This window comes from Mytilus edulis, chromosome 1 (genome assembly GCF_963676685.1).
Source record: "Mytilus edulis chromosome 1, xbMytEdul2.2, whole genome shotgun sequence".
Taxonomy (NCBI): domain Eukaryota; kingdom Metazoa; phylum Mollusca; class Bivalvia; order Mytilida; family Mytilidae; genus Mytilus; species Mytilus edulis.
Window position 1 is genome coordinate 24,292,496 of NC_092344.1, and position 24,969 is coordinate 24,317,464.

General features: G+C 31.7%; 1 long non-coding RNA gene across 1 annotated transcript; it reads right to left on the bottom strand.

The window, feature by feature from the left end:
• Window positions 1-801: 801 nt before the first annotated feature.
• Window positions 802-2,906, bottom strand: LOC139528561 (uncharacterized). Its single transcript, XR_011665630.1, has 2 exons — window positions 2,799-2,906; window positions 802-1,415 (listed from the first exon to the last, which is right to left on the bottom strand). It is a non-coding gene; the product is annotated as an uncharacterized lncRNA (long non-coding RNA).
• Between the last annotated feature and the right edge of the window lie 22,063 nt (window positions 2,907-24,969).

Here is a 24,969-nt window from a genome sequence, read left to right on the forward strand (position 1 = left end):
TAATATAAAAATTATTTGGTCAGTTCGCAATTGACATGAACGGTTGCACGGATCTAAATAACTTTGATATACGAATTTGCTTTGGATATTTTTCGCACGTTTTTTGTTGGTGAATGAAACACTTTTCATTGTTTGGACGTGTAGCCTTTTTGATCGATTGGTGTGAAGTTAAAAATTGAACAGAAAATGTTTGAAAACCCGGATAAACTTATAAAAAGTTTGGGTTATCTGCACAATTATTGATAGGTATCGTTGCTATGCACAATTACGTATAACCAACATATTGTCCATGCTATGCTATAATTCGGAGTTAAGTATGGCGTCCATTATCACTGAACTAGTATATATATTTGTTTAGGGGCCAGCTGAAGGACGCCTCCGGGTGCGGGAGTTTCTCGCTGCATTGCAGACCTATTGGTGACTTTCTGCTTTTGTCTGTTCTATGGTCGGGTTGTGGTCACTTTGACACATTCCCCATTCTCAATTTTATTTTGATCTGAGATTTAATTCCTTCATCATGTTCATAGCCTGGTGCCAAGAATTTTTTTTTTGTTTCATGAGAAGTATATCTTTTACCTGTTTAGTAAATATAAAGTGTTATAATTCATATATATATGCAACACAATGAAAAGAGACCAAAAAGGTACCACAATCGCATGCTATAATCTAGAAAAAATGAAATGTACACGTTTTCGACATATTACTTTGACCATCATATACAATTTTTATCAGTAGATGTGGTTTCATTGTCAACATACATGAGTAGACAGATATTCGTAGAACAAAGAACACATAAGCAAACAGATTATAATTTTTACTAACTCCGAAAGAATTAAACAGTTAAATAACTTTTTGCCACATGAATTCTGGATCCGAATATGTGACTATTGTAATTAATTTGTTCTCAAAGTCACAGACGGAGTGAGATCTCAATCGTTCCCGTTACCTCTAGCCTATGTGGAATAAAGAAACACACATCAATACGCACAGTGTATGGGTTTGAACTCTCAACCACAGGATTGCCAACCACTCAGATACACTCAGGAACGAAACATCCATCAGTAACGACATCGCACCAGTAGATGAAACAGACCACAATGATACCAAACTTACAATTTGGTAGATAACAGTGAAATTAAAGAATTATATTTTAAAAACAGTTGTATAGTACGTTTTCCCTATGTGTGTTAAGTAATTTCTTAGGCTGACGCCGACAAATTAAATATCTATTGGATATCTTTTAAAATATATTTAGTACATGTTATAGGTTGCACTTTGTAAATACAGCTGTTTCTCAAAACACGCCTCTTTTGGGAGATCTTGAATATTCATAGAAAATTAATTTTGTTTACATACTGGTTCCCAGTTATGCTCCCTGTGTTCCATCTCACAAAGACATAACTTGGGAATGTAACCTGTAAATAAACATGTGCATATTGTTTACATTGAAATATGTGGTAACCTTTCATTCGAGGTAGGGGTAGTTAAGAAAATTAGTGTTAGTTTAAACTCTGAGAAGTTCAAGGCATATAAACGTTGAAAATATGCCGCACAGCTCTATATTTTGACCTTTGAAAACAATTGTGATGCATATATACTTTCAATTCTAGGATAAGATTTTTTTCAAAACTTCATAGTAAAAGTGGTACAGTTTAAGACGTAAAAGGAGTTCCTAAGGGAAATTGCATTGTCAATATATACAGAAATGCAACCTATAAGTAGTGTATAACAATATCCACCATATGTTTATAGGTTTATATAAATATCCCAGACCATATGACGATTTTGACCGTACGCAGAATGAAAACAGACCACAATGATACGTTCCTGATCGTATGCGTATAAACGTGCATTATAGGACAAACAGGAACCATATATGTATTTGGATTGTATGGGTAAGTTTTAGACAAACATTTATTGGAATTTACAAATTAATATTATTACAATTAGTTAAATGAAGTGAAATATATCATCAGCCCTACAGAATAATCTGGAAATAGTATATCAACAACTGGTATTATAAGGGTAACAAAGCTACTTTATTCATTCTTTGCATTACTTTTCGACACGTTTTTATTATATTTTCTCATTGTATTTTCGCCGGATTTAAAAAAAAAATATTGTTTAGATTCTTTTACGGTTTTTGTAGTAAACTTCCTCAATATTGTACAATCTTTTCTTTCGAATTATGTTTACTTCTAATAACTTCAATATTCAAAGTAAAACTGTACCAAAAGGTTTAAACATCAAAGTGAGTCGCCAGGCACCGGGACATAAATCCAAAAGATTCATGAGCCGTTGGAATGAAATTATGTTTAACTGTTCAATCCAGCTTCTTCAACTGTTACTTTCTTTTACAACCACAAATTACAAACAAATTGTAAATGAAATATCAGATATCTGATACTCTTCAACTTCGTACTTTATTTGGCTTTTTAAAACTTATTTTGGATTTGAGCGTCACTGGTGAGTCTTTTGTAGACGAAACGCGCGTCTGGCGTTTATATAAAATTTAGTCCTGATATCTATAATAAGTTTATATCATCAACACTAGTAACATTTCTCGTGACGATTTAGCAATAGTTAAACGTCGCCTCGCAGATATTGAACAAATTGAACTATCGAAACATAAAGAAAAACAAAGGAATAAATGTCAAAGAGATAAAATTCACACTGTCCATTTGAATCAGCATATGAATGATATTAATACAACAAACCATAAGATCCCTAGAAAAAGAAAATTTAAAAAAACAAAAAACAGAAAGCATTGTTGTAAATTTGTCATCTAAAGAACTTACACGTGCTGAGGAATCTCTTCTAAGTAAAGGTTTAAACTTCTGTCCTATCCCATCAACTGTAAACAACTTTTTAGCTAGACGAAGACCTAGACCAATTCGCTAGACGTTTACGCTTGAAAGATTTTTTTCTACAATAGGGGCAAGAAAAACCTTGAAGAAGCCGGAATAGCAGATTCAGATACTGACATCAATGAAGAAGTCACGCCCATCCCAAAATTTAGGAAAACAAGTTCATGGAAACCACCAAAGAGTAAAAATTATAACTTGGAGTCATTCATTAACTACGTGAGGTCTGATATAAAGTCCTGTATAACAAATACAAGAAATTATAATTTATCCAAGTCAGAAAGTATAGCTTTGAAAGCGTTAAAAGATCAAGAGGATATTGTAATAAAACCTGCCGACAAAGGGGGCGCAGTGGTTATCATGAATAAAACAGATTATCTGGCAGAGGGGAATCGCCAACTTTCTTACTCCATTTTTTATAAACAATTAACCACAGATCCAACGCTTAATACTATTCGAAGGATCAACACCGTCCTTCAAGAAATGTTTACAATAAGCATATAGACAATGACACCTTTGATTATCTCCGACCTCTTGAGAACGAAGCAAAGGCCGGACGATTCTATATGTTGCCTAAAATACATAAAACGGGCAATCCAGGTCGACCAATTGTGTCAGCGAATAGTCATCCAACTGAAAAGATATCAGAATTTGTAGACCATCATCTAATACCTCATGTGAAATAACTACCCTCATTTATTCAAGATACAACTGATTATCACAAGAAAATGGAAAGCCTCAATCCTTTACCAAGCAATACTATACTTGCATTCATGGACGTGTCTTCTTTATATACCAACATTCCACAAGACGAAGAAATAGCAGCGTGTGAAGATGCATGGAACACTCGTAGTGAAAAAAATCCTCCTACTGAGTGCCTTGTTACTTTTCTGAAACTAGTACTGGAGAATAACAACTTCTCTTTCAATGAAAAACACTATCTCCAGATAGACGGTACTAGTATGGGCACAAAAATGGCCCCGTCATATGCCAACATATTTATGGGTCAACTTGAAAAACGCCTCTTGGCTAGTGCTCCATACATGTATCAGCCATTATCATGGTTCCGATTCATTGACGATATTGATTATCTCCGACCTCTTGAGAACGAAGCAAAGGCCGGACGATTTTATATGTTGCCTAAAATACATAAAACGGGCAATACAGGTCGACCAATTGTGTCAGCGAATAGTCATCCAACTGAAAAGATATCAGAACTTGTAGACCATCATCTAAGACCTCATGTGAAATAACTACCCTCATTCGTTCAAGATACAACTGATTATCACAAGAAAATGGAAAGCCTCAATCCTTTACCAAGCAATACTATACTTGCATCCATGGGCGTGTCTTCTTTTTATACCAACATTCCAGAAGACGAATGAATAGCAGCGTGTGAAGATGCACGGAACACTCGTAGTGAACAAAATCCTCCTACTGAGTGCCTTGTTACACTTCTGAAACTAGTACTGGAGAATAACAACTTCTCTTTCAATGAAAAACACTATCTCCAGGTAGACGGTACTAGTATGGGCACAAAAATGGCCCCGTCATATGCCAACATATTTATGGGCCAACTTGAAAAACGCCTCTTGGCTAGTGCTCCATATCAGCCCTTATCATGGTTCCGATTCATTGACGATATTGATTTCAAATGGATAGATTCACAACAACATCTCAATGAATTTCTAGAACAATGTAACTCTTTCCACCATTCAATAAAATTTACATATGAATCATCTATGGAGAAAACTAACTTCCTCGATACTACGAGTTACATCAAGAACGGAACCATTATAACGGACCTTCATTTCAAACGAACGGACAAACATCAATTCCTTTCTCCTAAAAGTTGCCATCCTAAACACTGCTCCCGTGGTATCCCATTCAGCCAGGCATTGCAAATCAAGAGAATATGCTCTACTGAAAATACGAATAATTCTAGACTTGGACAACTTCGTAAACATCTAGTTGTTCAAGGATACAATAACAACATCATTGATAGCGCTTTCGAAAGAGCAAACAGAACTAGTCGCCAAGAACTTGTGGAGTACAAAAATAAGAATAAAGCAGCTAACAGAACACCCCTTGTACTCACTTACCATCCTGATTTTAAAAATGTTTCATCCATTGTTCAGAAGCATTGGAAAATTATAGAAAATAAATTTAAATCTAAAAAAAGTTTTTTCATCACCACCAGTCATGGCCTTCAGAAGACCTAAAAACATCCGTGACAAATTAGTGACATTTGTATTAGCAAAGCAGCCTAATCCCAATCCATCGCCCGGTTGCTACAAACGATGTGGTCGAAGGAATTGTGTGTGTTGTAAATCTGCCACTACAAGCAGTTCTTTCATCAGCTCCATTACTAAACAAAATTATACCATCTACTCTTATTCCAACTGTCAAACGGAAAACTCAATTTATATATTAACATGTGACACTTGTGGCATTCAGTATGTGGAAGAAACAATGGACAAATTTAATATTCGGCTCAATAACCATCGTTCATCGTACAAAACCAACAAAAACTGTCCTCTCACAAGACATCTTAGTTCAACGAAACATCCTTTTCCAAATTATAGAAGTCAACACCGAGAGGGACACCACGGCGAGGAGAAGAGAAAACTTTTGGATCCACCAACTCCACACTTTAGAACATGATGGTCTTAACGAAAAAGACGAAAAAAGATACAGGAAAGATAAAGAATAATTTAAAACAAAGCATCGTCCTTTTTATCTCGTAATATTGGCCAATGGACGTTGCTAACTTCAACTACCAATTATGTATTTTCAAGGTAGCTAGGGCCAAGTGCAACATATACATTGAGCTGCAAAATTTTCTTATTTTCAAAGCAGCTAAATTCAATTGCTCATAGACATTGAGCTGCAAAATTTTCTTATTTTCAAGGCTGCTAAGTGCAACACATAAATTGAGCTGCAAACGTTTCTTATCATCTTCATCCGATTTCACCTGGATAGATGCACGCTTGATAACGCTAGTTGGTCTAGCGAAATATTGCGTTTATTTTCATCATTTTGTTAATTTTCTAAACATTCTTATATTTACATACTAAATAGTGTGTTAAAATTACATTGTTAGGCAATTATATATATATATATATATATATATATGGGATCGGTAAATTACATATCGGGTGAAAGCGAAGCTCGAATCCGAATATGGAATATTTACTGACTCCATTTATATCGTATTACGTCACTAGCACAGTATGTGACGAATTTATCTTACCGACTATCTTAACATGTGATATTAAGACTTGTGGTCTATAAAAGTGATCAAGTCTTCAATACTGTTAGTATTATGAACCAACTGCCATAGGTCTATTTAAAAACAAGAGCCAACAATAAAAACTTGTTAGCTTTAAATGTGTTGTATGGAATTAGTTCCAATCGTTCATTATCAATTTAAGATTTTTTTCTCACCGCCGTGTTGTTTGAATAAAGGGACACAACTCCACTACTAACATAATATGGATTATACACTGTCTCCAATTGGTTGCTCTTAACCAATCCTTTTCTTAGAAATGTATAGGAGGTAAGATAAAATTAAATCTCATGTATTACTGACATGCTGGATACACAATCGTAACATATCAAATTTACGTGACCTTTTTTAACAGTTAAAATATTAAGTTTTATTTCATTTACATTTAAAATTAGGTAGACCCTATGCGTACAGTCTGACCGTATACGCATTTTGAAAAACGTACGGATAGATCCAAACAAATACTCATATGGTCTGGAACATAAATACTATTAAAATATCTTAATACGTACTGCTATGATCCGTCAGTGGCATTATTTAATTTGTGTACTTTCTGGGATTGTAGTGTTGATGGTTTACTTTTATCTTTTTTTAATTCCATTTTGCAACTCAGAAATTGAATGAAGATTATCGGCCGTTGTGTTTCCTAATCATAATTAATATAATTGTAGTTTGTTTTAAGTGTATATATACGACAGTTTCTAGCTATTTACTAAGTTAACGATTTAAAGTAGCTTCTGTTTTGCTTAGTAAATTCTTACATACGTTTGCATACAGCCAGTAATGAGTATATATATATATTGTAAATTTGCCAATCAATTTTCATGGTTGCCACAAAGAAAGCATGAACCTTGTAGATGTCTGTAATTTCATATGAATGTATAATTTTAACATCTGTAAAATTCAATACAAAAGAAATATTTCTCAACTGTCAAGGAGAACACATTTCTCTGATTGAAATCAATCTCTCTCAAGAGAGACATCATTTAAATGAGATTTAAAACAGAGATTTAAATCTATTAATATTTTAATGCCTTTTTAATGCAATTATTACCTTGAGTCTTATGTTTTGTTGAGACCAGATACCAGAGATGAGATTGTTCAATTCATTCACACACATGGAACATGCATATGATGAATAAACCACTCAAGTGTTTTGACAACTATGATCGATTGCTTTAAAATTGAAATTCTTACCGTAATTCTTAATGTTAAATTATAGATTTAATCTCTTCTACGTCAAATAAATAAACCATCAATTCAAATTCTTAAATCGGCAATCCAACCCATATTATTCGTATTATTCTGCATTAATATACAAAAGGAAAATATGTTTAAATAACAGTAAAGTAACAGTCGTTTTAGGGATCCTTTATTTTGACATATTTCAATAATAGTCCTATAACTTCGATAGCATTTCAACCCAATGTGAGCCTATTTAGGACCAGTTTCCTACATGCAACGACACTTATTAAATTATATTTTTCGTGAGATATAGGATGTTGGGACGTACGATAGGTAAAATTATAGTACCACCAGGTGGAAGGAGTTAACAAAATATTCTAAATATATGGCATGGTAGTCAGAAGAAATAATACCCCTAAATTTTGTTAAAGTACTCCTACACCCCGCCCCCACCCGTACACTTTTAAAATTACAATGTTGAATTGATTAACATAAGAAAATACCAAAGCAAATAAATGCTGATGCTCGTTATTAACTTGTGAATCATCGCCTTTTCCTATGTTCTATTCATTATCACCTTGTGATGTGTCCATACACCGGAGTTAGGCTCATAATGGAACGGTTATTTTAGCGTATACTTGCGTTTTGGCCCTGGGTGTCGAGTGACCAATATGGGTCTATCTTTCAAGTTTGTTTACTGTTTAATGGTCATTATTATTTCTACAATATATTGGATGCAAAACTGCAGATTTATTTTCTTGATATATATTAATGTGATAACATGTGTATGTAGATGAACTAAACGATCTACTCGTATATATTTAGTTGATTTTAAGAGCAGATTATGGAGTGTGGCGTACACGATTACCTTTACCCAACAGACACGTTCATAGCCTCCAATTCTAGATATTAGCCTTAATCTAGTATACACATTTAATCAGACAGAGAGAGAGAGAGAGACCGTTTAATTTCCCCCAAAAAAGTTTTTCATGTTTGCTATCAGTGTAAAAGCACGAGCATTTAACTTCAGGGGGTTATGACTTTTCCTAAACAAATATTCTGATTCCCAATTTGACAAAAAAGATTAATGCTGTTTTACCGGATCAACCAAATACTCTTTATTGTTATTGTGTAAATGTAATACGTGCTTCCTTTACGTTCGTTCGTACCTTTTGGCAAAATGTAAAAAGCTCTATGAAAAGAGTATATTGATATTTGGTCTCAAGATTGAATTGAATTGAGTGTTTAATTCTAAAATACCAGGATGTTTCGATTTTGTGTTTATTGCAAATAATTACGTTTATAAGATTAAAACAAATGATTACAATCCAACAGGCGGTTACTTACTAACTACATGGCTCCAGTTAACTGTTTCACTGTCAATTGTGTAATATCTGGACAGATACAAAATTGAAACCTTAAAAATAGTGGTTTCTCATATACACAATATCATAAAAGAGGGACGAAAGATACCAGAGGGACATAAGTTGCCATTTAAATTTCAGTATAATTTCAAAAATGGACGATGACATATCAAATAATTATACAAAATTTAATGTTGACATTTTGGATTTATGGCTATTTCTCCCTACATTTATCAAAATGTGTGACTCTTTACCTTCCAAATTAATGACGTTTTTCCCTTGACTCTTTTTCCGTGAACCTATTTCAACTAGATAATGTATGCCATAACTGTGAAATAGTTTCGATATTTGAACGAACGAAACTTCGTTTAAGTGCATCATAGAAAAGAGAATTACATTATCTTGTTCTTTTTTAATTTACGTTTTTACTGACCACAAGCTTTCTCTAACCAAATATAACTAAACACATTTTATATATCCCATCAATACAGCAGTTCTAGATATTAGACAACCTTCGAATAATGCAAAAGACATTTCGTTTTCAGATATTACAGACGTCAACATTATTTTAACTATCAACCCAAATACATTTCATTCTTTTATTTTCTATATTTTAGTATAGCCTAAATATTGAATTTAAACTGATACACTTCGTCTCACTTTTATTGATATCAATGTTGATTTTTATTATACCAATGTCCATTCATGACTTTGTTATTACAGGTTTAGAAATTTTATACCATAATTTATATACGGTTTTATACAAAAAGAGACAGATGTTGGCAGTGGGATTAATTTGTATAAATTTGACAGTGTGTGATCAGTGATAAAATTTATAAAGCTAACGTGAATGATAATTTTCCTTTAATCATTATGTTTTGCTTACTTAACGTTTAAGTAAAGAAAATCTTTATTGTGTAGCGAAATTTAAATTACCTTTATTACACTTTTGACGATAATTTGTAGTTAACGAATAATGGTAAGTTTGTTTCATTTATTCTGTTTGGCTAAATAGACGTTCTAATAAAGAAAATCTTTAATTTGTAGATTTTTTTATTACACACCTGAAGATAATTCATAGTTTACGATAATAATAGTAATCTGTCGAAAAGTCAACCATCATTTAACAAATCATACAGATGTCCGCAACTAGTAATTTAAGACATTTCTGAAGTACATTTGCGTTCCGTTACACTCTTTTTATGAATCGAAATGAACACATGCCTTCGTGAGCTTATAACATGACTAGCATGACTCGCCAAGACGATCAATTTTCCAAACAATTTTGATTAAATGTTTTCATTTCACTTGCAATGGGGTGAACGGGTTGTTTTCGAGACATTTTCACAGTTGTTTGACTTATTTGAACTATTGTTCATTTGAACCTGAACTATATAATTTCTGTCTTTTATTTCCAATTAAAGTTCAGCCATATTGTCGTCAACATTGAAGATAGTAATTTGAAATATTTTGTTTTAAGTCGAATATGTCAAATAGCGAGATTCTCGTAATAAAGCAAAATCGTACTCACTTCGTGTAATTTCGTACTAAACAAGTAAACCTACATGGCGTTGTCAGTTTATTTTCGACTTATGAGTTTGAATGTCCCTTGGGTATCATTTGCTTCCTTTTCACGACGTAAAGGTGATTCTTTGACATCTTCATAGTTTGTTGTTTATCATATACTAGTTACCAGTTTGCAACAATTTGCATTATGACTTTTTGATTTTACCATTTGGTGAAGGACTGCCGTTTTGATTTTTTATTGGAGTGCAGTATTTTTAAAATAATAACGTGTTATAGTGTTCTTTCATTTGTCTTTTTTAATATTACTTTTACTGTCAGGTCTGTTATTCATTTGACGTGACTCTGTACTATTGCATCCAATCATACATTGAACGAAACAATTATTTTATTTGTACATGTGTGACGTTGTTGTTATTGCTTTTGGTTGGCGGCTTACTGATGTAGTAATTGCGTCTTAAATTCATACAGCATAAATATTATGTATATATATGTTTAGTCCTTAATTTATTTTATGTATTACATTTTGGCGATTAATTAGATGAATATGTGACGAACATGGTTGACTTTGTTACCATAGAGTGTTTATCTATGGAGGAAAAAACACATAACTGGAGAAACATATAATAGGAAAATGAAAAAAAGCAAATGATAGTTACTAATGAAATGTAAATTATGAACTGATAGGTATCATATAATTGTTTAGAAATTTTATCTGTTTGTTCACCTTTTTGTCGTCTGTGATATACTTATCAAAGTATATTTAGAAACATAGAACAAGACATATGCTAGTTTGAAAAATGCTACCAATGTTAGCATGTCAAACAATTTTCGTTGATGAAGGGTCTAAATACAGCACAAACAACATTTTCCAAAAGACGAAAAAAGTGAAAAAGTATCTTTTAACAAAACGCATTTGACTATATATACAAAAATCTGTGTGTATTTATGTAACTGGCATCCTCTAGTCCGAATTAAGATTTTATCATTCTATTCTCATATAAAGGATTTAGCACTTCTATTCCAAAAAAAATATATGAGCGTATTGATTGTGTTTGTTGGTTTTTCTTATTTTCTAATAATATGACTCTAATTGTCATTTTGGGATGATCTGAAAAGACATATATTGCATTTTTTTTTCTCACTTTTCCTTTAGCTTTCACTAGTAGCACGATTTCAGTCTGAAACGGTCATTTTGGTCTGATCACATCTTGATTGACTGGATTTACCGCTAGAGAAAATCGTCTAGATATTTAAGATCGTTAAGTCGCCATTCAGATCGATAGCCTCATCAGGTAAATCAGTTCGTTAAGGCATGTCAAGACGGAAAAGACTGAATCGTCTAGCGGGCTGTTTAGACCCGTTAAGACCGTGTCAGACCAAAACAGACCATGGATAAAAAATTACGTTCAAAATGTTCAGACCCTGTTTGGATCCGTTCAGTATACCGGTTTGATACCACGAGTTGCGCCCCTTCTACTCGATAATGCATTTTATATTAATATGTATAGATGTATTTTAATATTATTATTTGAAGTATATTTTGATTAATTAAAAAAAAAATAAAGATTAAATCTTCTGTTGATTTTTTATTTCTTTTCTTGTTTTGTTGAGGAATAACTAATAAATTATTCGTCTATATATGTTGTTTATTTTATAATAAATATTAGTTTATATAAATATATATTGATAATTAAATGCAAGGACGTATGTTTATTGTATACACACCAAAATGTATGCCATAAATTTAACCTTAAAATGTTGTGAACACCGGTGAAAATGTTTTTCGTATTTGAAGATTAAATAGTAACGGAAAATTGTAAACGTAACCTAAAAAAATTAAGGAGATGTGGTATGATTGCCAATGAGACAATCCACAGAAATGCAACGGAGGCAAATTAACACATGCATATTTTTGTTTTATGTATTACAGTTGCTTGAATTCGCTATCTGTTGATATATGTCATAGTTTACCGCGAATCTGTTGCTTTTTTTATGTTTATTTTTTTTCGTGCGAGTTTCTCTATTAAACTTGGAAAACAATATTCTCGACATCCGGGAATTAAAAATAAAAGATTTCCCGGATCCCGAAAGCTGATCATGATACTGCATTCAGTCTTTGTCGGGAGCTTGTTAAAGTATCACCGTATAAAAATGTTCATTCAAACAATGTTGTATCCTTATAATATTTATTTTCTAATTCATATTATATGTATATAGTACTTAGTATATATGAATGGCGTTAATTTAAAAAAAAAATCTGTGTTAGTTAAAATGGTCGAGTTCAATGGCACGTGCTAGAAATCAACCGGGTCAATAGGTAACAAAATCAATGATCCATAACGTAAGAAAGAACATGCCTATTATATTTTACAATTACTTTCATCATCATTCTTAATAAAAAGGTGTCGTAGGGCTAAACGTTGATAAAGAATTAATGAATTTGTGTATACACGTATTTAAATAGTGATGTCTGACCGTCAGTTTTTAATATACATGTCTTTGTTTTTCTTATCTTGAGCAAAATAACGAATTTGAATCTATTACACGTTAATGGTTCTTACAATGTCATATATGTCTAAACACTAAAAGACCATGCAAAATATTTGAGCGCCGCAGGGAAAACCATTAAAAACATGTACTGTTTGGAAGTTTGTTTACTATTCAAAAGAAACTTTTCGCTTCTCTACTTGTATAGTTTAGAGAGTATTCCTTTAAATTGTGTCAATTATATAAAGTAGTGTGTATCATTGTATTCTATTTATTTGGCTAATTGTATAATTATAATAAACATTTTGTATTTCACAACTATATATACTATAAGTTGTAGTGTGATTGATTGTTGGTTGTTTAAAGTCCAGTGGCAAATACTTCATGCATATTCAGGACCAGCTGTAAGTTTGTGACATACATGGAACTCACTGGTGTAGTTTTCACGTGTTAAAATGGATAAAAGAATAATTATCTTTTAAAATATCGAAACATCACCCTTTTTATTGTGATGATTGGGAATTTGCATTAAGCCGTTGGTCACGTGCCGAGTGGCGCACGCTGATTAAAAAATCACGCTTATAGGAAGTTTTACTTTGTTGTATGAGTGCCAATGAGTCAAAAATATTATTTTGTTGTACAATAATTGGCTGATTGGCAATAAAATAGTTCCATGTTAACTTTTTAAAATCAAAGGTTTTGGATGTCTTTAGTTTTCACCATTCCTTGTGTAAAACAGAGAGTCCCTGACGTATACCGAACGTTGACTTATTATACGAACTAACCACTATCACACAGTTTTTACAAGCATGGCCCGTGTTATTACTTATAATGTCATACAGCCAAGTATTGTATTATCTACAATTATGTAGTATTATTCGTTAATTTTTTTTATCTATTTAGTTATTCAAAATAAATCAACCTCACAACACACGTGTCAAGAAATACAAAAGGTAAATCTGGTAACAGTAAATCTAACTATTTATAAATATGTTCCTGCATGGGTGATTTATACAGTTATACTATATATATATATATACAGATTAAATGGTTATACAAAATGCATTCATGTACACGTAATAAACGAATGTGGTAATTTCATTGTTTGTCGGGAATACACGTACTTGTCATAATTATCCCAACATTTGACTGTTTTCCCCGAGGGCTAATCATAACCTATGCCATACGGCATGGAGAGATTACTGGAATAGTTTGAAAGGTTTTGAGCTATTATTTCGTACCCACCTGTATTTGACACAAAAACAGTTGTATTGTACTAATTCTTCACACAAAAAAAATAGAAATAGAGAACGAAGTCGACCTCTGCACAAATAACACTCATTTTCATAGACTTTTGTGTGTATGAATAATATGAATAATATTCTTTACAATTGTTATATATTTCAATGATGTCTAACGAAATATTAACAAAACGTTTGCCTTGTATTTTTATAATCAAATACTTTTATTGTCATATAAATAAAAAAAAAAATGATCTCTGACAAACATAACATATATTATATCTTCTCTATGGTCAGGTTGTTGTCTCTTTGACACATTCCCCATTTCCATTCTCAATTTTAATATAATGACTTTTGTGTGTATGAATAATATTCTTTACAATTGTTATATATTTCAATGATGTCTAACGAAATATTAACAAAACGTTTGCCTTGTATTTTTTTGATCAAATACTTTTATTGTCATATAAATAAAAAATAAAATGATCTCTGACAAACATAACATATATACAAAAGAATACAGTATAAACAGTACAATATTAAAATACAAAATGAAGCAGTTCAAATTATTGTTTTGGGTCTCCCGTCCTCAGTTCTAATGATTCATATTAAGGAAACTGTATTTTTGATTGACTGTGAGATGTGGGGTTTAGTAATATTCTTAGTTTAAATGTGTCATCTTTAGCAGTGTTTTTCCACTCCGAATTGATTTTCGTTGAGTTAAAATATTTTTTTTTCTATAAAAGTTATGTTTAGAGCATTTGAGACAGAAGTGTTTCTCGTCCTCAATCTCATTACAGAATTTGCATAGCTCTGATATCTAGGAATGCAGTACTTAGCGTTTATTTGATTTTAAAACACGAATCGATCTATACTATTCAAAATTGCAATATGCAAGCTAAAACCGTACCAGAGACATATATACACATATATATGTGTATATATGTCTCTGACCGTACCAAGTGATTATTATTTTTGCACACGACATCTATGCTGTCGTCCCTCCTCGAAGAGACAATAGACGGTTCTCTTTGTGGGGATATTGTGCATTCAACCGTGGATATGATAAAATATCTGTAATGAACAAAACTGTAATGTTTTGATAGTGTTATGTCCTAATGTTTAAGGTTACGCGGGTTTGGTATTAAGCGGTACAATTGGTATGAACACATTTCGATATACGTATAAAATATATTATATCGATTATTGAAAGCGATCCATTTTAACTATAGATGCGATGAATTATCACTGTTAGTGCAGTCATTTCAGATGTGGAATTTTCGAAGATGAGAGGAATTTTTATTGTAGAATTAACAAAGTATAAAATAACAAAGGACTACTATATATATAAGGCCAGCAGTTACTATCATACGCCAGCTTCAGACCTCAACTTATAAACTAATTGAAAGGTTTTGTATGTCTTCATTATGCACACTCTCTCCCTGTTGCATTTATTGCTAATTTGTTCCGGAACAGTCATGAAATATTTCTCACTGGCAACAAAAAAAATCGGTAATTTAAAATAGGTTGTTTACATACAAATTACGAAGAAACGTAAGATTCAACTTCCGAGGACAAAGTTTCCCTTATAGATGGATTTAGATATGTATTCACTTCACATTGGTCAAACACCTCTTTAATTGTTTCGTTCTTATTTTTCTTGAATTTCAAATTTCAGTTTCAGCGTTCCGTAGGTGAATTCTTTACTTAAAATTCAGCGTTTTACATTGTACTGGTTTTTCGAGAGCAACACACGTGTACGGCCAAAAATGGAAAAAATCCATCATGCAGCTGACAGTGTGGCTTCTCTTTGCACGCCCCATTCTGACTGGATGTACATGTGTACTTTTAGTTTGCTCAAAGTCGATTGTCGTACCATAACTTAAAAATACCCAAATAACAAAATGCAAATACGGGACAATAATATCTCTTAATACAAAAAAAGCTATTCCTTTTGTTTACTATTATAAAACAGTGGTTGATTTAGAACCTATAATGGAGCTACGTGTATGATAACCAGTCCAAACGTTGTCTTTAAGGGAGCAACCATTTAACTTTTAAAGTGGGGTGAGGTTGTTTTGTCGAAGCACTAACAATTTTATTAAGTTTTTCATCGCTATTAATCAACTTGTCTGGTTCAAAATTTAACACTAAAAGGCATGGATAATTTTTCTTTTGTTCTCTGCTGGCACAGAATATTATATCATCAAATTAGGGATCAGAATATTTTAATGTACCATTATCGAAGCCCCTAGTGGTAATATCAAGTAAAAGAACAGGGACTATCTAAATATTGGTTCCCAAGAAGATTACCATTTATCGCTGATAGAAACTTTTGAACACAATTTTCAACTTTCAAAATGCCGGCACCTACAACTGGATAGATGGGTGCTTAATGTAGGACAGCGGCAACTATTACATAAACATGAATGCAAGTTAGGTGCTTAATGTAGTACAGCGGTAACTATTACATAAATATGAATGCTCGTGAAAATAATGTTTATGGTATACGTTTATATATGATATGAAAGGTTTCAACTTTTACAAAACCAGAGCTATACTTTGGATTTAAAAGTTTACTTTACTTGGCCTTTTCAATTTTATTTGACTTTATTTGCCTTTTTAACTTCATTTGGTTCGAGTGTCAATGCTAAGTCTTTTGTAGACGTAACGCGCGTCTGGCGCAAAAACCGGCAAAATTTATATTCTGGTATCCATCTATGATGAGTTTTTGTAGATACCTTGTAACAGTATCTTGGTTCCAATTTGCTGATATTGGATCTGAGTACCGTCTTAATTTCAGCGTAAATAAGATTATATTAAAAACCTCCCACATTGTGGACTAGCACAACCTTAATTAGGACACCATGCATTCAGTATCATAAAACCAGCAGGTAAAAAAAAATAGTCAATATCAGAGCCGTACGTCTGTTTTTTAAATAGATTATCTTCTTTTAAGAAATGCTAATTTTGTCATCCAATTTTTCACCGCTTACAAATGTCCGTTTTATTTCATACATAAACTTTTAAGTATCAGTATGTTTTTAATTCATATTGTTTCGTTTCGTTCCGCTTTTATTTCGTTTCGCTTTTTACGGGTATCCCTCTTATTGCCCCTTTTCTATTTTGATATTTTAAGCAAACATTTAAAAAATCAAACTTTCAAAAAGTGAAATAATCAAAATTGCGCGTTAGGTTTAGTATTTTAAAAGTTTGATCAAATTTCTAAACTATCAAATTTATAAACGATATTTAGAGTTTTGATATTTTAATAATTTGGTTAAAATTTCAAAATTTCAAATTTTTAACACAATTTGAAATTTTGATATTTTAAAACTTTGATCAAAATTTCAAAAATCTAAAATTTCAAAACTTTTTAAAACTTTGAATTGATAAGTGTTACACGGACCCGCGACCCACTATTCTACTCTTTTCTGACTCAAATAAGCCCATTATAAATATATTAAAAACGTGTGTTTTTATCCCTTTTTGTCCCGTCTCGTTTCGATTTGAGCCATAGATAGATAAGATGTCGTATGTGACAATGAGACAACTCTCCATCCGAGTTACAATTTATAATAGTATATAATAAAAATAAGTCAAAATACGGTCTTCAACATGGAGTCTTGGCTGACACCAAACAGCAAGTTATAAAGGGCCCCAGTGTAAAACCTTTTAAACGGGAAAACCAACGATTCAGTTTATATCAAGATGTACGTAATTAGTAGTGAAGTGTCATGGAAATGGATAAAAAAAACAAGGATAAAGATCCCTATACGATTTATAAGAAATTAAATGGAATACATTTGAAATAAATGAAATTTCTATTGAATTTATTTAGAGTGTTTTAAACCCAAACTTTCCTCCGTTTGTTTATCTATTGTTTTAGCAAGTCGGCTAAATTAAGGCTTTACAGCTAGTTTCCTAATGCACGCAAAGCAAAACTTTGGTTTACTTGCTTGCTTTTTTTTGTATAATTGTTTATACAAACTTTGTTAATAAGGTTGACATCTTTACAATATGTATCGGCATAGTTTAACCTGTATTTATATAATTATTATATTTGAATTAAATTCGGTGTTATCAAAATGATTGTACAATAAAAAAAAAAAACAAAGCAAGCAGGCTAACTAAAGTCTTGCTTTACATCATTTCATCATTTAATTTATAAGTGCATATATATATTTCTGATAGTTTTTCCAACCTATTAACATATTTTCAAACTTGAAAGGAGACCTCTTTCAGCGTCACGAGCCTGAAACATGTACACATGACAGTTTTAAGTTATAGCTTTATAAATATAAAAGAGAGGATGTGGTATGATTGCGAATGAGACAACTGTCCACAAGAGACCAAAATGACACAGACATTTACAACTATATGTCACCGTACGGCCGTCAACAATGAGCAAAGCCCATAGTCAGCTATAAAATGCAATTCAAAGATACTAGTATTAGAATTATTAGAATCAAAGGTTAAAGTACTTACAAAATATGTCATCTTGTAGAATGTGATTTCACAAATATATTATGTTCAAATTCGCAGTCCAAGTAAACGTTAAATCGGTTACACACATTTTTCATGTTATAAATCCATTCCAACAATATCATTTTAAACACACACACTAGCTTGCCTTTTCACTAATTTGAATAATACAAATTCAGCTAAATTGTGTTTATTCCCATCAATAGAGATTTCTCACATTCATCCCAGACGTTAATAATACTCATGCACTTCAATTTTGATATTAAACAATTTATTGATACGGATGACTACGCTTTAAAAGTACGGTTACATCAGGGTGTAAAAAATGTGAATTTGTTTTTAATTGAATTCAAAGATAGATTAAACGGTAGCTTTAATAGTGATATGAACTAATTTTTTGAAGAATCGCCTAAATGTTTGTTGCATAGATGTATTTGACCCCAACTATTTTATTTAGATCATGCTGTATTAAAATTATATTTATAGAATCATTTATTTGAAAATACCGCATACATCTGCTCACCGTTTGAATATAGAAACTTGTCGATTTTATAATATTGAGAGATTTCCAAAATTTTGTAATATGTGTGATGAACAAGTATTTGGAGATGAATATCATTTTATTTTAGTATGTGAAAAGTATAATGAGTTTCGAAAGAAATTTATCAAACCATATTGTTGAAGAAAACCGTCGAATCTTAGACTTTTTAGACAATCAATGCATTTGAATAGGGACATATAGTTCGTCCCTCTTTTTATGCTCGGTTGTGACCCCATTTTAAAGTGGCTGGGTGCTCACCAGTATTTGTTCATAATGTAAAGCAACTTAACAAATAAAGGGAAATTTTTATTTCTGACTGAGAAGGCACAAAATTAAATTCATTTGAAAATGTGTTATATTTGATTATACTGTGCTGTACTGTTATATAAATGGGTATACTTACCTGTATGATTATTTGACTAATTGTTTAAATGTTAATTGTTTCACTGATGTAATTGAATATTTGTAATAATTATTTTCTGTAAGTTGTATTGCTTACGAATAAAAGATTATATTATTAACAAAATAAATATTATGACTTTTCTTTTTTCATTGGATGACCATGCAGTGGTGTTGCAACGCCAAAGAACTGGTAATAGAAAGCTATTTTATAATTTGATGCATAGGACAATGAATCTTAAAAAAAGGTTCTATAAATTCAATTGTGAAAAAAAATTCACAATACCGTGCATTAACTCAACAGCCGTTCATCGACAAATATTACTTGATATTCATTGAAATGATAACAAATTAACAGTTGATATAAAAGCAGGGCAGCCTTAAATTCTAATAGTTTTGTCAAAAAAGATTCAGTTTTACCGATGCAACGATATTTTATATATTTTGAGTTGAAATGGCCTAGCGGTAGTCTGATCACTTCGAATCATGCGGCAACACGTTTAATCTTTGCTGAGCATTCGTAAAGTTTTTAAACTAAAATAAGATCTATATAAGCTATCAAAACATATGTCATATGTAAGCTATCTATTTTAAATCTATGAAGAGTTTCATGAAAAATGGGGGGGAGGGGGGTTAAAGTCTAACTTTAAATATATATAAAAAAAAATAAAAAAAGATCGAGATGTGGTACGATTGCCAAAGACACAACTCTCTAAAAGCATGAATAGAGATAAACTTTACTGAAACAGAAATTAACAACTATAGTCACGTACGGCCTTCAACAATTTGAAAAATCCATACCTTAAATTCCCTTTTATATTCAGTATAGTTCCATAAAGTTATAATAGAAGTTATATAATGGTAAACAAGGCTGTAAAACAATAATTAAGAGTTGACGAATATCATGCATAGTATATCATGACATGTAAAGCGTTGGATGTAGCTATAGATAGACAGACATTTTATACTGGATAATTGCTGCAAATTTTATATCAAAAGAATCGCTTTCACGTTCTATACCATTCTGTGCTATATCAGAGACATAAATACAATTTTACACATTGCTTGGAGCCTTTTGGTCACCTTAAAATATTGATGTCTGTATCATTTGGTTTCTTGTGGAGAGTTAGACATTATATTGCATATACTGTACAGAAAAAATGAATGTCATACACTCGCACATCAATATGTAAAAAAAAATATGAAATATTTGCCACTGGACGTTAAGCAACCATCAATTAAATCAACCTGATCAACAAAAAAAATGAAATATTTGCCACTGGACGTTGAGCAAGCATCAATAAAATCAGCCTGATTAACAACAAAGGAAGACACATTTTCGTGCAGTTTGTGTAAAAAAAAAAAAGGGTTTTAACTAACAATCAAGTCAAAATGTTGTTAAACTATTCACACATGTCCATGTCTGTTTCAAAATTAAAAGGAGATTTTAACTAGTCTAAAAGTAAAAAAAAGAGGGAAACCTGTACATTACGCTTACAATATGGTTAATCCCTTTATATTCGAGGTCAAAAGTGAGACTTATATTACAATTTTCTATTAAATGACCATTAAATGTAAGTCCTAACTAAATACACAATCCGTGAAAAGGAGAAACCATAAATTTACCGACAATCGGGCATAAAAACAACTGAAAGCAAGCTCATAATATTTCGAAAAGCACAATTAGAAAACAATTTACAGACAATCATAAAAAATCAACCTAATACAAGCCAAATTAATAATGAACCAAGAAAGTAATCATTTTTTAATGATCTATATATATATATTATATTTATAAGACAAAGTCGATCGTGATAAACGATATTTATCAAGCAAATTAAGGGTTTTTTTCTACACATTATTTAATTTTATAATTTGTAAATAATATTTTCGGAAGGAGTGTGTACACCTGTGGTGTAACTACTTCGTGTGTACCAGGTGTCAAATAAAACTCATGTTAACAGGTTGTGATTTACCTGACCATCGGATAATTCAAGCCGAATATACATGTCACATGTCTCCGAGACAGGTGTATATTTAATAGAAACCCATTATGAAAGAATCAAATAAAATTAACTCTGATACAAGACAATTTATTACGTCTTAATTATTTAATATCGTATTTTTAATACAATATCAAATAATGTCTCTTTTTCAATAATACAAATAATCAAAATTAAAAAGACATTGAAATACATAATTACGTATGAACTAAAATTCATTTAATTATGTTAAATTTAACACTGAAACAGTTAATTCATGCTTCAACTTCACCATTTCTTCGAGTACCTTTAATACTTTGATAAAGACTCTATTAACCACAGAAATCTCGCGAGATTTAAATCTGGCCGAGTGAAATCACGGGATTTCGCCGAGTTGCCAATCTCTTGTATTATATGTCTCTGACTATATACATACTTAATCATGTTTTTAAATGTTCAATCTCTGAATTGAGACAGCACTATCGGTCATCTTATATAAAAAAAAAAGCTATTAAACTCTTAAATAAGCAGCGTGTAATGAATATATTCACCCATCCCGTCCCGTGTGCAAATAGGATGAATATAAAGGATCCTGAGTGCACATTGTATGTCCTGAGTGCACTAAGGAGGTCATTAGTGGTGTTCAGACGTACCCCAAATTAAAATTTGGACTTTTGTTCAAAATTAGCGCACATGCAATGCACCACCTTTTCGGAGTCCTCCAAAAAGGTAAAATTCCCCTGTATTAGTATATCTGGTCATGGACGTATGTTAGTTATACGTCCTTGGTCTGGTGTATGAAATTCATTGTGTATATTATCCCTACAATATACGCGGAAGTGACACGGCCGGGTATTGTAAAGCTGTTGAGGGACTTTAAATGTCAAGTTCATATCCCTGGGCGAAGACATTACCGGTTTGTGAAAACATTGTGTGTATGTTCCGGACCATATGAGTATTTGGACCATACGCGTATGGTCATGACCATATGGGTATATACTCATATGGTCCGACCATACGCGTATGGTCCGACCGTACGCGTATGGTCGGGGTAATTAACAGGTTTACTTCTAGTTGTCGCGTCATTAAAAAGACACTACCAAAGGTAATTTTGTTATAGATCTATAAAAAAAATAAGATATAACAAGATTAACAAAATGAAATAAGCAGTTTCACACAGTAAATTTCATCAATAGTCAAAACTATAGTAAAAACTTTTTTTTTCATTTTTCGATATGTTATTACGAGTGAATGGCAAAACGTCAACCTGGGAAGATGACTTCCACAAACATCTTAATGAACTCTGATACACAAGAAATCGTTTTACTATAAACTGACAAAATAGTCGACAGGATAAAGAGTCTAATAATTTGCTTACTTTTGAAACTTTATATAATTAGCGTACGGTCGAAACTTTATATAATACGCGTATGGTCGGACCATATGAGTATACCCATATGGTCATGACCATACGGGTATGGTCCAAATACTCATATGGTCCGGAACATGTACATTGACTTATATTAGTGTGTTACCTTGGTTCTGGTCTTTCACGCTGTCAGAATGAAAGGTTGAGCATCTTTTGTGGGTTATATATGAAAAAAGAGAAGACCGTAAAAAAATTAAGAGAACAGAAAATGAGCTTTACAACCGTGTCTCTAACGATAAAAACAATGTAAATTATTTAGATCATTCGAACTTGTGTAAATAATGAATATTAAGTTGTTAAGACTCTTTCATATAATTGTTTTTATTTATTGTATTTACAAATTCTATACAAACTTATGACGATTCAGACCGTGACCTTTTGCATAGACACCTGTTTCTTGTTGAAGACTAAACATGCGCTCTTGAATCATCTATGTTTTTTGTCGTTTAGTTGCTGTCAAATTGAAATATATCCCACATCTCATGTAGTATGTGTTTCGTTTAATTACTTAAAAATCAGTTTAAAAGTATTTATAATTGAAAGGGTTATTTGCATGAGTATAGACCAATTCAATACTAATATATACGTTAATAGGTGTGAACTGTACCACATACTTATATATATATGATATTATGAACCTCATTAATTTCGATCTAAACAAGATAGTTATAAAGAGATCGATATTTTAAACAGTCTTAATAAATTCCAACGATCACAAATCTAATCTAAATTCGATTTCGATTATTTCGTGATTCTAAAATACGTTTTTTTTTTTGGCGAATTCCGTATACTTTCCTTTTAATTTCTAGCATTATTAAAATCGTAATTTTTCTATCCTTGCTATCCTTGCTAAATCTTTTGCTGTATATCACAGCTAGTGAATAAGTCTACATGTCCGTACAGTGTATGGTAAGATCTCTTTTCCACACATGGACATTTCATAAGTATAGAAAGTTCGCTATAGTGTTCCATCATGGTCTTAGTGCAGTTTCGAGAGCTTAGTGCACCACGGCGGCCAAGGTTGTTTTTAGACGCACCGTAAAGTCCCTGTCACACCATTGCAACAACGTCCTTTTATAATATTTTTTAAATTGTTGGGACCATGATACTAATAGTAAAATATTTTTAACTTTTAAATAGTAATTGTTATGAATGATAATATTTTATATGTATGCTGTCTTAGTTTTTAAATAGTTTTTTGGTATAATATGGTGTCACGTAAATAATATTTGGACAGGATATTGTTTGTTTCATAGTATATGTATATTCTGCCCGAGTAATTTTTATCGCTACCAGTACATGTATAAAAAACTAAACTATGTGGACCTTATGAGATCGCACACAAGCCAGCTGATTGGATAAGTGTGATGAATTGTTACACCTACATACAACTGATATCCAATCGAATGCCAGCAGACACCTGTCAGTAAAACAAATTGCAAGCGTTGATGGTTAGAGATTTATTTGTGTATTCGATATTTTAAAAATAAGTTAGATAGTCACTATTCGTTTTTCCTTTTTTCAGCTGGATTCCAGTAACTGTTTTTACAATTTTTTTATGTTACAGAAAGGTATTTGAATAAAAGCGCACCACATGTAACGGAGATTCACAAGCATTTAATATAGCGACTTGTGTTTTCGGAACGTCATATTTTCAATAATTCACAGACTTTTGCAATAATATTAAACCTTTATTTTTTAATGAACGCCTCTAAATCTGGTATGTAAGAAAGTTATAAATGGCTTTTGGATTATAGACACAATAAAAAAAAATGGAAATCAAACGCACAAGTCTGGCAAAAATGAACAATAAACAGAAAACGACAAAAAACATACATAGTACTGTTTTTCCCTGTCTTAAGTTTACAATAACTTTAATAAATGAAATTTATATAGAAAACATGAAAAGTTAAATGATAATGCATATTATTTACAATATTAAAGAAAAGTAACATCAACAATTTAATAAATTAAACATATTTAGATTACGTTTTCAAGTATTAATCCCGACATCCATAATTTTTAAGGGTATACAAATTATCTGTAACGTCAAGTTGACACATTTTCCCCAACGGCACCAGTCTGTATTTGCATAAATATTTATTTACAATCACTTGTAAACCATTAAATATAAAGTTTTTGATGTTTATATTCAATGAATAATTATTAAATATAA